At 37.0% G+C, this 13,028-nt stretch overlaps 1 protein-coding gene across 1 annotated transcript in view; it reads left to right on the plus strand.

Moving 5' to 3' along the window:
• Positions 1-56: 56 nt before the first annotated feature.
• MFSD6 (major facilitator superfamily domain containing 6) overlaps positions 57-13,028 on the plus strand; it is a 57,050-nt gene continuing 44,078 nt past the window's right edge. The window contains 1 exon segment of the mRNA XM_039844267.1: positions 57-194. The gene's annotated coding sequence lies outside the window, so the exon portion shown is untranslated.

Raw genomic sequence — 13,028 nt, forward strand, 5'->3', positions numbered from 1 at the left:
TCGGCTCGCCGTCCCCGGTCGCCCCACCCGCACCGCATCCCGCCGCCGCAGCCCCGGAGGAGCCAGCTACCCACCCGAGATGGTGTGCGCCGCGCCGACAGCCGCCGCCCCGGCGCCCCGAGTCTCCGCCGCACGCGGGGGGGAGATGACTCCCCGCGCCCCCCGCAGCTAAGCGCCACCTTCGCCCGCAGCAGGTGAGTCCGCCGCGGCCCACGGGGCAGGAACGCGCTAGGCCGGGGTTGGGGGGACGGCAGCCCCACCCTGTCCTCACGCGCTGGGGACCAGCTCGGCTGCAGGACCCGGAGCCCCTCTCCCGGGCGCACACCTGCTGTCAGGGAAGGGGGCTTCGGGGGAGGGGCCCCGAGGGAGGGCGTGTGCGGGTGTCTCGCTTCCCAGCCCCACGGCCCTGCCGCTCCCTCCCTCCCCTCCTCTTCGGTGTCGACTGTCATCTTTATGGAGTGCTCGGGGTGGCTGCAGCCGGCACCCCCGGCGCGTTCGGCTCGAGCAGCACTTCCGCAAACGTAACTGGAGTCGGGAAAACAAAGGCGCTGCCGCAGGGAGCCCTCGCCTGGCGCCCGCGGCCGCCGGAGGGGGTTCGGGTGGCTGGGGGGTTGAGGGTTGGGCCCCAGTGTCCAGGCCCTTCTCGACTCTGGCTCACTCGCGCCCTTGCTATAAACATCTTAGGGAGGATGGAGGAGAAACACCAGACAGCCCCCTTCCCCGCCCCTCCCACCCCCCGCCGTGACAAGGACGTGGCCACTCTTGTGGCAAGAGGAGGAAATTGACAGCATCTGCTTCCCCAGGTGAATAAATATGGGGAAGAAGAAGAAGAAAAAAAACAACTAACCTCTTCCCCTGCCTGCTGCCATCCTAGGAGAAATTCCCCACCTCCTTACTTCTTACAATGGGGGAGGAGGTGGTGGTGGTTACTAGTCCTTCTGGGTCCTATTTATTCCCTACACAGTCCTCCTGTAAATTTAAGTAGGATGCTGAAAAAAAAATCCGAATGCAACTTTCCCTCTCCTTTATCCCAGGCCCACGCGGGCAGACAGGTGGATTAATTACCCTTAAGGCCAGCACACGGTGCATTTTGCCTCCCACACACATTAGTAACCACAAACATTTCCTTTCATCCAAAAATATTTAATAAACATCTTACAGAGCTACGGGAAAATTTTCCTTGTAAGTTGTAGGAAGAACCCAAAATAAAGGAGTCGAGGTTCTCATCCCAACTGCTGTCTAAATAGTTATATGTCCTTGGGCCTGTCACATGTGGCAGAGCCTCAATTTTGTCACATGTAAAAGTAGGCGGTTAGATAGATAGTATAATGGCTAGGTTTTCCCCTAACTGCTCTAGAAGGTTAGGATTTGTGGAAATCTAACCTAAATCTAATCTAAATCTTCAATATAGATGAAATGTTAAGAGTGGATGGGCATACCGTTGGCCAGCAACACTCTCTAAAAGCAGTTGTGTATTTGGTAGGTCCCGGGTGTTTGCAGAGCATCTCGTTCCCAAGACATGGCCATTAGCCAGCTAAAGGCATATGCATCATTCATGGCCTTGTTAAGTAAAAGGAGAGGCTAAGAAGCTTCCTCATTGGGAAGGTTGGCTTTTGACACTTTAAGCTGCTGGTCATCAGCAAACATGGAACATATTTTCAGTTATTTAGTGGTAGTCAGGTGGCTTGTGTTTATCACAAGTTGTAAGTAAAGCTTAGGATTGCATAGCAGGAGGCTGGGACATTGCTAATCAGTCCAGTGCAAGACACTGGGAGGAGTAGGAGGAGACAGGATCATATTTCAGTAATTCATTAAAGCTACTAAGCTTGTTTACAGTAATTTTTTCTGTGTCTATACAAATAAGGTAAATATGAAAACCGAAGGCAAACTAAACCAAGGTAAACAAAAGAGCAAGGTTTGCAGGTATGAGATCTTGGATCACTGTCTATCGTAATAGTTTCTGGATTATTAACATGATAAAGCACTTTTTGAGCCCTTACTATGTTCGAGACACCATCTTAACACTTAATATCTAAATCTCTGTCAGATGAATCTTTTCCCTAGTTTTGTGAATGATGAAAAAAAAAAGCTCAGAAAGGTTTAGGAATTTACACAAACCACACAATCAGTAAAAGGTGGAATATGATTTGACCCTGTGCCTCTGGCTTCAAAGCCCAGGAAATTTCCACCCAGTGTCCTTCCCTATTCAGGGCCCATTAAGCCTCACAAGTGCCTACCTTTGCCTCTTGCCTTTGAAAATTAATTTCATTTCAGTGTAATTACATATGATAACATTTATCCATGTGAAAGATTATTTAGAATGCACATATATTAATGCATGTGTTTTTACCCATTAGTTCTCACTATTTTTAGGTTGAAGGCAAGTGTAAAAACTAATGTAACAAAAGGTATATTTAGTATTAGGTTGACAGATTTTTTTGTTTTGTTTCTTTTGATATAGAGTAAATCCTGATTTAGCAATCTCATTGTAGGGAAAAGGAGAAATGCAATAATATAAATGTGTCTGCTAGCTGCTTTGGTACATTGTCTTGGGAAAAATCAAGCTATAATAAGTGAAAAAAGGAAATTGCTGAAGAGATTTATAGTATTGCACATACTTAAACCTGCATACAAACATCGTTTACCTCATTGTCCCCAAACAGGTGACAGTGGCTACCTGAAGGAAGTGAGATGAGATGTAGAGAAGAAAGTGCTTTTACTTTTTACCTTATAAAATATGTTTGAGCTTAAAAAAAATTTGCAGCAAGCAGTGTTATTTTGTTATATAAACTAAAAAGGGAAACAAAAGTAGAATTGATGCACTTCATACAAATCCAAAATAAGAAAAAAATGGAATGTGCCTAAATTCCATAATGTTAGAAAAGTGAAATGACACTCAGGAGATCAAAGAGCAAGGTGGAATCCTGGGAATTGCGGGTGTGGGAGCAAAGGGTGAAGAGTCTTAGACGACTGAGTTTTACCTTTTCTAACAGTATCTAGAGCTTATTATACAGCACCCCCATTTTTCCTCTTCAGTAAGAATGCTTTGATGCACACACCAATTTACCTGCTGGACTAGGGTAATAAGAATTTCTTCCTGGTCTTAGTAGTTAGTGGTGGTTATCTTTGGAAGCATGATTGTTCTTTATGTAGAATACAAGAGTAGGAGAAGTAAATTTACCTGCTGTGTCATTTCATGAAAGTGTGGCACTTTGGATGACTGCAGGTGTAATTATTTTTAGTAACATAATTTCAGGAGCAGCAAATTCTTAAATTAATCTAGTCTGATGTGCATATGTATTTATGATATATAATTCCACAATTCTCAGTTTTACGTAATATTAACAAAATCATTGCTTAGAATCCTTAAAAACTTAATACGTTTCTCTTCTCAGACTTAGAAATCCAGAGCCAAATACATTCAGACCTTTCAGAATCAAGAAAACACACTTGTGTTTTATACATGAAGGAAATCAAATAAGGTTAGTTTATTATAAATATAGTAGGCAATCCTAAAGAAATGGTAATTATGAAATTATTTTGCAGAAGAGATATTCTTGACATTTTTAGGTGTCAACATTTCATTTAAGGTTCTAATTATAATTGTTTTGGGCAGAGGGAAATCTGAGTCTTTTGATTTAGGGAGCTCCGATGTTCAGTAGGTTCTCTTTAAACCCAGAGATCAAGAGCAAAATCTTTCCCTAGTACAAAGCCAGTTTAGGTAAAACTTGTTTTCCTCAAAGCAAAACTAATGTGGCATTTCCCAGGGCATAGCATTTTAGATTCCTGGGAAAAGAGAACACATACATCTGATGTGAATTATGTGTGGGGCAATGAAAACATCTTAAAGGCTCCATCAAGAACATTCCATTTGGGTATAATTCCTCTGTAGTTAATTAACATTAGCTGCCTATGACCATTTACTATATTTTACTAGCATTTTGGAGGGTGAGAAGGGCCTGTGTCAGCCTGATTTGTTGTCCTAAATCCTGAATGACACATTATTTAGTACTTAGCCCTATTGTTAGATTTCAGTGACAGTTGCTGTGTAATTGTTTTTCCACTCTCCATATTTAGAAGATACTCATTTACTATTTTGTAAAATGGCATTGTCAAAATGAGTTAGTTGGCTGGGCAGCTTTTGGAAACTATCAGAGTCATCGCTAAAACAATGATTTATTGGTGCTGAGCCCAAAACAGAAAACCAAAACAAAATAAAAACAAACCTAAACCTTGAGCCTATATATCTTAATATCTGTTTGCTATAGATATTGCAACTTTGGTTGCTAGTTTGTGGCTCTAAATAGCACACAAGCACACATCCCTACTTCAGCACTAACAAAAACTACCCCCAAATGTTTTTTATATTAAAAGTAGCCTCCCTCTGCCTTGTTCCAGGATAATTTAAATGTGGCCAAGCTGTGGATGTGCTGATGATTGTGTCGAAGGGATGTTAAAATTTGGAAATGTGAATGAGAGCTTTGTATTACCTTATGACCTGGTGCGCATTTTAGGATGTAGAGGATGGAATGAGAGAGAATAGAATAGGTAGGAAGAAATCTAGGATCTTAGAAAAACTATATTCCAAACATATGAAGGGGATTCAGTTAAGGAGGGCCAAGACACCTTTTTTTTTTTTTGATATATATATATATCAAAATATATATTATATATTTTGCATCCCAGAACAAATATATATTATATATTATATATATTATATATTTTGCATCCCAGAACAAATATATATTATATATTATAATATATAATATATATTTGTTCTGGGATGCATTTGAGAAGGGGAGACAAGTTCAGGGAACATTCTGCAAGGAGAACACTGGTAAGTCCAACTTGATTGACCGTGAAGAAACATTTTGATCTGAGACCAAGAGTGGGACGACGGGGAAAGGGGGAGACAGGGACATCGTGAGTCAGCAATGGCCAGAGGGAGCTTTCGTGTGGCTTTATAGAGGATAAAAGAAGAACTGGAAAGAGGAACTGATGTTGTCTCAACAAGCCTGATTTGTGGGTTAATAGTGCTAAGGGAAAGTGAGTGAGGAGCCTGGGCTGGTAGTTAGCTCTCTGTGTGGTTATGTAGACAGACCTCCATTGCACAGCTGGGTGCATTGAAGAGCAGCAGAGACTGGGCCCACAGAGCCCAGGACTCCCAGAGGAAATCCAAGCCCCAAGACGGTAGATAAGTGGTCCGTATGACTTTCGTGGAGAATCTATCTCTCATAACTGCTCTGGGAACGTTTAGGGACAGGCTTAAGGTAGAACACATTTGAGCCCAGCGTAAACAAGGTCTCTCAACACAGCAAAGCAAGAAGCCCCTACACTAAACACATACCGCAAAACGATACAAAGTGACACACACACTATCTATGACTTTTAAAGAAATGTACTGATCCAATCCAGCATAATCAAGCTTCTATGGCTATTGTGGAGAGCCTTCTTAATTCTATTTCAAAATAATTTCTGTGGAATTGGTCTCTAATGTACAAATGGAACCCAAACTCACCTTTATGAGGGAGTTTGAATAAAAGACTTCATTGTTAAATTTTTGAAAGGATAAAAATGACACACATTTTAATTTTCTATACAGTGAGGTTCCCTGTATTTTGAAGGTGTAATCTCTTTTAAGAATATCTTAAAGCCCTTGTAACAGGTTCTTTCAGTTGTTTCAACTGGTAAGGAGACTTCACTTTAGCAACTAGGATCAAAGGTGTCCAGATTGTCACTCAAATGACTTGTATTTAAAATAAGGCCTTTTTTTATACAGGCATGCCTCAGAGATATTGCGGGTTCAGTTCTAGACCACCACAATAAAGCAAGTATCACAATAAAGCAAGTTTCAGTCTTTTTGCTGGTGGCGGGTCTTTCCTTCAACTGGTGAAAAATGCAGCATCTGTGAATTGCAATAAAGTGAAGCACAATAAAATGAGGTATGCCTGTATGTTTTTTAAAAGCAATAAATGTTCATTGAAGAAAAAAGCCAGTAAAGTATAAGAAAAAAATTAACTCCTAATTTTACTTCTCAGAGATAACCCCTAGCAACATTTTGGCATTATTTTCTTCAAGTCTTTTTCTAAAATATATTTAGTATGAAGTACATAGATTTACAAATATAAACTGACAATACATAGAAGTTTGTCACTTTTCGTCACGGAATGTGATCTATAGAGTGTGAGAATTTCCCTATATTCTATTAAGTTTTTTGAATTAAGTTCTCTTAAGTTCTATTTTCTATCTTGTGGATATGAAGTTCTATTTATAATTCTAGATATAATTTAACTGCTCATATTACTGGTTGCTTACTTTGTTTTAGTAAGCAACCAGTAATATGAGCAGTTAAATTACTACAGTATTTATAATTTTCTTTGTAATATTCTTTCAATGGGAAAATGATTTCCAAACGTCAGCAAAATGAATATTGGAAACTCAGCCTGTTCATTAGTGTGGTTATCCTAAACGATATCATTGACCTATCTGGCTTATGACCTTTGTTTAGAGAGAGGTGACTGTGCATTGGTTCTACTTCTACAAAGCTGCTGTGACTCCCTTAAATTCCCACGTTTCCTTCTTGACAGAGAGTATCAACAGCAGCATATTCAATTAATTTCATTTCCTATTTTGAACATCTGTTGGACTTTTTTTTGTTGTTGGAGAAACTCACAAGATATAATTATCTTTTTTAAAACATCTTTTCATGCTGTAATATGAACTGTTACTTGTTCTTCACACTGAGCTTGTTTTAAGACAGGAAATCAATTTAAGAAGTCGAAGGAAATGAAGTTCTGGGGCCTGCTTCAAATTTATACTATAAGCCATTGACACAATATTTAATCAGAAGCCCAAAACAAATAAATAGGAATCTGCTTTCATGATGGTTGATAAGGTCTAAGACCTAAATTACAAATTTTTTAATTGACATTTAATTGTGTCTTTCACAAAGTGGAAGCAAAAATCCACTTAGCTTTTATTAATAAAGCCAGGTTTAGGGTTAAAGGCTAATCCTCCCTGCTCCCGCCTTTAAGAGATGAAAATAATTTGTTCCTTTTACCTTCTTAGCAGGTCGAAGGAAAATATGTTAGAGAATATTTCAGCTCCTTTTGTTCACACTTATTATGGTACAAGTAAAATTAAATGTTCCTACAGGAAATTATATTTTAAATGAATAGTTATTTCTCGTCTGGAAATATTTAATTATCATTTAGGTTCATAATCCAACAGATGTGTTCTCTAGTGAGCCCATGGACATAGAGATGGATATGAATATAAATCCATGAGCATTGATAGATGAAATGCTAGCCTAATTCAGGGGTGGTGCCAGAGAATTCAGCAACACTCATGAAAAATGCTTCTGGAATACTTGCAAAATAAAGTCCAAGTTTTAATGAAATATTATAAGACCTCAACCACCACTAACAGTGAATGTTCATATGTTAGTAAATTTTTGAGTTAGCAAAATGTTTTTTTATACATTATTTCTTTTAAGCCCCAGAACCCCTCTGTGAGTTGACTTGGATTTGTATTTTTATCCCCATTTTATGAAAAAGTGTCTCAAAGAGGCACTGATTTGTCAAAGCCAGGAGAGCAAGTGGAACTTTTCTCTGTACTTTAAAAAACTAATCTGTGGTCACATAAAATCTAAAATGTATATTGTCATCAGATACTTGTCAAAAATAACCAATATTTATTGAGATCTTGCAAGAGTAAAGGATGGCAATATCCTAAGTACTAGATTTCTTCCCTGAAAGAGTTTATAACCTACTTGGGCAGACTAGACGTATCTATAAAAAAGAACAATAAAATGATCCATAAATCCTACAACAGCTCAAGTATGAGAGCAATCTCCAGAAGTAGAGGAAGGAGTCAGGAAAATATTGTAAGTTTATTCTCTTTCCAGATGTTATAAAAGGTTGCATTGATGTAATTCATAAAGCACTGTATAAAATTTTTTATCTCAGGATATTAGTACTGACAGTGTAAAGACTGGTACACTACAATAAAAGTTCAAATATTAGGAACTCCTTAGTAGGGGTTACAGTAGCAAGACCCTGCCAATCTGTTTTCCATACTGAAGCTATAATGATCTTTGTAAAATACAGATGTGGCTAGTCTACTTTCCTGTTTAATTCTCTCTGGTGGCTACCCATCGGCTCAAAATAATACCTACAAGTTCTTATTATATATCAGGCACTGTGCTAAGAGGTCAACGTGCATTATGCTTTTTCATCCTCATAGCTACCCTAATGGAAAAGTATTAGTATGTTCTTCATTTTGTAGATGAGGACACTAAGTTAATGGCTTTTCCGAGGCCACAGAGCTGGTCAGTAATAGCTAGGATTCCAGTCTCAGCCAGTCTCTCTTATCCCCTACTCAGTAACCCCTCAGTAGTGTGTAGATGGCCCTTCCTGATCAGGCCCTCACCTGCTCCTCTTCCTGTGGGTGACTAACTCATTCTTTAAGACTCCCTTAAGGCCCCACCCCACAGAATTCTGCATCAAGTGGGCTTGCTCTTGTTTTAACATTTAGCACAGTATGTTGTGGTTGTGTTTACTCCTGTTTCTGTCTGTGTTTCTCTTTTCCTCTCTCGTCACTGGACTTGATAGCAGGGACTGCATCTTCGCCATTTGAATTATTGATTACCGAGCACACATCTCATCTAATGGTTGATGCTAAATTTCTATTTGTTGGATTAAAGAGAAATGAATGTCTTTATCTTCAATATAACTCTCTAACATAGTATTTTGTCTTCTTTCCTATTACCCCTCAGTTTGAAATGTCTTCCTCTGTAATCTATTGCTGTCTGCTAGCTTTTGGCCCCAACATTAACCGTTTAAGGATCTCCTACTGTCTTTTCTCCCCATCTGGAATAGTTTTCCCATCATCTTTGCCTAAGGCAAATCTTACTCATCTTTCAAGGTTCAACTTAAATCCCTCATACTTTTCACAACTCCTATCTGAAGTTTGAGCTATCCTGAGTTCTGGAAGCACATCATTGCCTGTAATATTTTTTGTTAATTAATTATGCGGTGCTATGTGGCTTCTCTTCATTATTCTTCTGATTTATTTAAATCTTACTTGTGTTTTAGATTCATTTTATCAATTTTCTTCTGTTATTTTCCCGACTTATTTAATCTTACTTGTGTTTTAGACTCATTGTATCAATTCTCTTCCATTATTCTTCTGAGTTATTTAAATCTTACCTGTGTTTTAGACTCATTTTATCAGCTATAAAGCAAGTCTTTGAGGCCCAAGACCAAGTTTTTGGCATCCCCGTCTAGTAGCTTCACAGTGCATGAAAAGGCAGTACCTGCTAAAAGCATAATGAATTTAGGTTTAAGGATCTTTTTTCTTCAAAAGTTGAAGCCTTTTCCATACTCATATATTTGTAGATAATTCCATATATGTTTGAGCAGTTTTAATTTGAATATTTAATAAAGCTATAAATTTTAACAAGAGTGATTTCATCGCCTCTCATCAATAATTCAGAAATACCTGCTATTTGAGTGACTCAGTGTAGGTACTGGTAGAATGTCTCTCCAGGTTTTAAAAGCCTGTGTTATATTTTCACAGTAATGGTGTTGATTACTATCATTAGAGTGCTAGGTGAGAAAACTTTTCTGCTTTTCTAAAAAAGCCCTCCTTATCCAATTAGGATTAATTGCAAACCTACAATAGAGATTTCCTAGAGAAGTTCATAAGTTTAATTCTGTGTATTATTTTAAATATCTTCTCTCTTTTTAAAAAGTTTCTTTAAAAAAAAATCTTTAAGACAAGTTTAAATCAAAATATTAGCTTAATGGGTTCATGTTGGTGGAATACTTATTAACAAAATCTCTCCTTGATTTTAAACAGATTAAATACTTCACAAGCATATAAATATTTTTACTGCTCTTTATATTCTTTCAGTCCTTATGGTAAATGTAATCTAAGTCAACCAAAGCATGCCCTACTTTGGAACATATTTTAATTTTATTAAAATACAGAAGTTTTAGGGGTTCATTTGTTTCTTTTTTTCCCCGATCTGGTGATTATACAGATGACTGTAGTTACACTTTATTTTGTTACTGTGTTTACCAATATTATTTTGGTTCCTTTTCATCAAAATCTAAATATGACCTGAAAATATTGAGTCTAAACATTAATGTCCTGAATTGAAGCTAAAAGATTTGTTTGTATATTTAGATTTGAAATTCATATAAAAGTTACTGAATGCGACATTCATCTAAAAGGTACTGAATGTTATATTACAGGAACATTTCCTTAACTACTTTGCATTTATCGATACTTTGAGAACTACTTAACATCTGGATTCATATAACAAGAGACACCTTGCATAACCTTATGATAATCAAAAATCATTTGAATAGATGGAGAGAAAGAATGGTTTGGGATAGAGTTACCCATCAAAGTTCAAGTCAACATCCCAATGTAAGATATTTTGCAACTTTGAATTAGCATTTGGGCATCAGTTCTTCATAATCACTTAGGCAATTTGGGGACTTATACCCTTTTAAGAAGATTTTGTGTCCTTCGCTGACCTACTTCATAAAGTCTCAGTTAATTTATGGAGGATAATTAATTACAGTCCACCTGATTAGAATTCCTGCAGTCAGAATTCATTTTGTACAATTCTGAAAACTATTTTTAGTATGTTACAGAAGAGTACTAGTAGATTTTCTCCTAGGTTTTTATTCCTAAAAGTTTTGTAGTTTTACATTTTACATTTAAATCCATGGTCTGTTTTGAGTTAATATTCCTATAAGGTATGAGATTTAGACTGATGTTCATTTTTTGCTTATTGATGTCTAATTGCTCCAATACCATTTGTCAAAAAGGTTACCTGTCCTCAAATTGTTTTTGCATCTTTGTCAAATATCAGTTGGGAATATTTGTGTGGATTTATTCCTGGGCGCTCTTTTCTCTTCCATTGATCTATATGTCTATCCTGCCAATACCACAGTCTTGATCATTGTGTAACTGTATAATAAATCTTTTTCAAAATTGCTTTAGCTATTCTGGTTCCCATTTCTTTTCATATAATTTTAAAATACTCTTGTCTAAATCTACAAAAAATCTTGCTGAGATTTTGATAGGGATGTGCTAAACCTATATACAGATTTGAGAACATTGTGTCGTGTTCTAATCCACGAACGTGGTATGTTCTCCATTTTGTTAGATCTTTGTTTCTTTTATCAAGATTTTGTAGTTTTAAGCATATAGTCCTGTTTATGTCTTGTTAATTTATACCTAAATATTTTAAATGTTTTTAGAAGTTGTAAGTGGTATTATATTTTAAATTTTGGTGTCTACATATTCATTGCTAGTACATAAACACACAGTTGATTATTCATATGTTTATCTTATATCCTGTGAACTTGTTGAACTCACTTATTGGTTCTAGGAGAATTTGGAGATTTCTTGAGATTTTCTACATAGACAGTCATTTTGAATAAAGACAGTTTATATCTTCCTTTTTGATCTGCATGACTTTTGTTTCCTTTTCTTTTTTTATAGCACTGGCTAGAACTTCCAGTACTATGTTGCATAAGAGTGGTGAGGCCAGATAGTCTTGCCTCGTTCACTGTCTTAGAGAAAAAGCATTCAGTGTTTCACCATTAAGTGTAATGTTACCTGCAGATTTTTGTAGGTGATCTTTATAAAGTTGAAGTGCCTCTCTGTTCCTATTTTTCTGAGACTTTTTACAAATGAGCGTTTAATTTTGTCAAATGCTTTTTCTGTATCAGTTGATTAGGATCATGATATTTTTTTCTTTAGTGTTGTGATATGATGGATCCCATTGATTGATTTTCAAATAATCCTCCAGCATTGCATTCTTGGAATAGACCCCACTTGCTCATAGAATGCAAATATTTTTATATATTCCTAAATTTTCTTTTCTAATATTTTGCTAATAATTTTTGAGTCTATATAAGGGATATTGTCCTGTAGTTTTCTGGTTTTGGACTTTTATCTGAATATAGGATTTTGAGTTAATTATTTTTTTAAATTTTATATTAGTTTCAGATACACTGTGCAAATGGTTAGACATTTATATAATTTATCACCTGATCCCCCCCACATTACTCTAGCACCTATCTAGCTCTACACATGGCAATTATGACAATTCTTTTCTTTCAGTGCTTAAAAAATATTGTGTCCCTTCCTTCTGGTGTCCATGGTTTCTGATAAGAACTCTGCAGTTGTTTTAATCCTTTTGCTAAGTTATGATTCCTTTCTCACTGCTTTCGAGATTTCTTCTTTCTCTTTGGTTTTCAGAGTTTGACTATGATGTATCTTGGTATGGGTTTCTCTTGTTTGGAGTTCGTTTAGCTTTTGGAATCTGTAGGTTTATCTCTTTTGTCAGTTTGAGAAGTCTTCAGCCCTTATTTCTTTGAGTACTCCTTCCAGGATTCTGATGACATGAATATTCAATCTTTTGTTATAGTCCCACAGGTCCTTGAGGCTCTGTTAATTTTTTTTCAGTCCATTTTCTCACTGTTGTTCAGACTATGTAATTTCTATTGTTCTGTCTTTTAGTTCATGATTCTTCCTTGTGTCTCCTCCATTCTGCTAGTAAGTTTGTTATATTTTGGTTATTGTATTTTCCAGTTCTAAAATTACTATTTTTTCTTTATATATTTCTTTGCTCAGACTTTTTCTGTGCTTCAGCTTTCTATTTTTCATTTGTTTTAAGCATGTTTATCTTTGCTTGTTGAAGCATTTTTTAAAGATGGCTGTTTTAAAATCATTATTAGGTTATTCTAACATTCCTGTCATCTTGGCATTGACATCTAATTATTGTCTTTCTTCACTTAGTTTGAGGTCTTCTTGGTTCTTGGTATGATGCATTCTTCTTTATTGAAACCTGAAAATTTTGGGTATCATGTTATGAAACTCTGGATCTATTTTAAACCTTCTGTTTTAGCTGGATTTTTCTGATACTGCTCTAGCAAAAGAGATGCTGTCTCATTGCTGCCAGGTGGAGGTAGAAGTCTAGGCTCCCCACTCAGCTTCTGTTG

Source organism: Pteropus medius, unplaced genomic scaffold, assembly GCF_902729225.1.
Source record: "Pteropus medius unplaced genomic scaffold, Ma_sr-lr_union100, whole genome shotgun sequence".
Classification (NCBI taxonomy): domain Eukaryota; kingdom Metazoa; phylum Chordata; class Mammalia; order Chiroptera; family Pteropodidae; genus Pteropus; species Pteropus medius.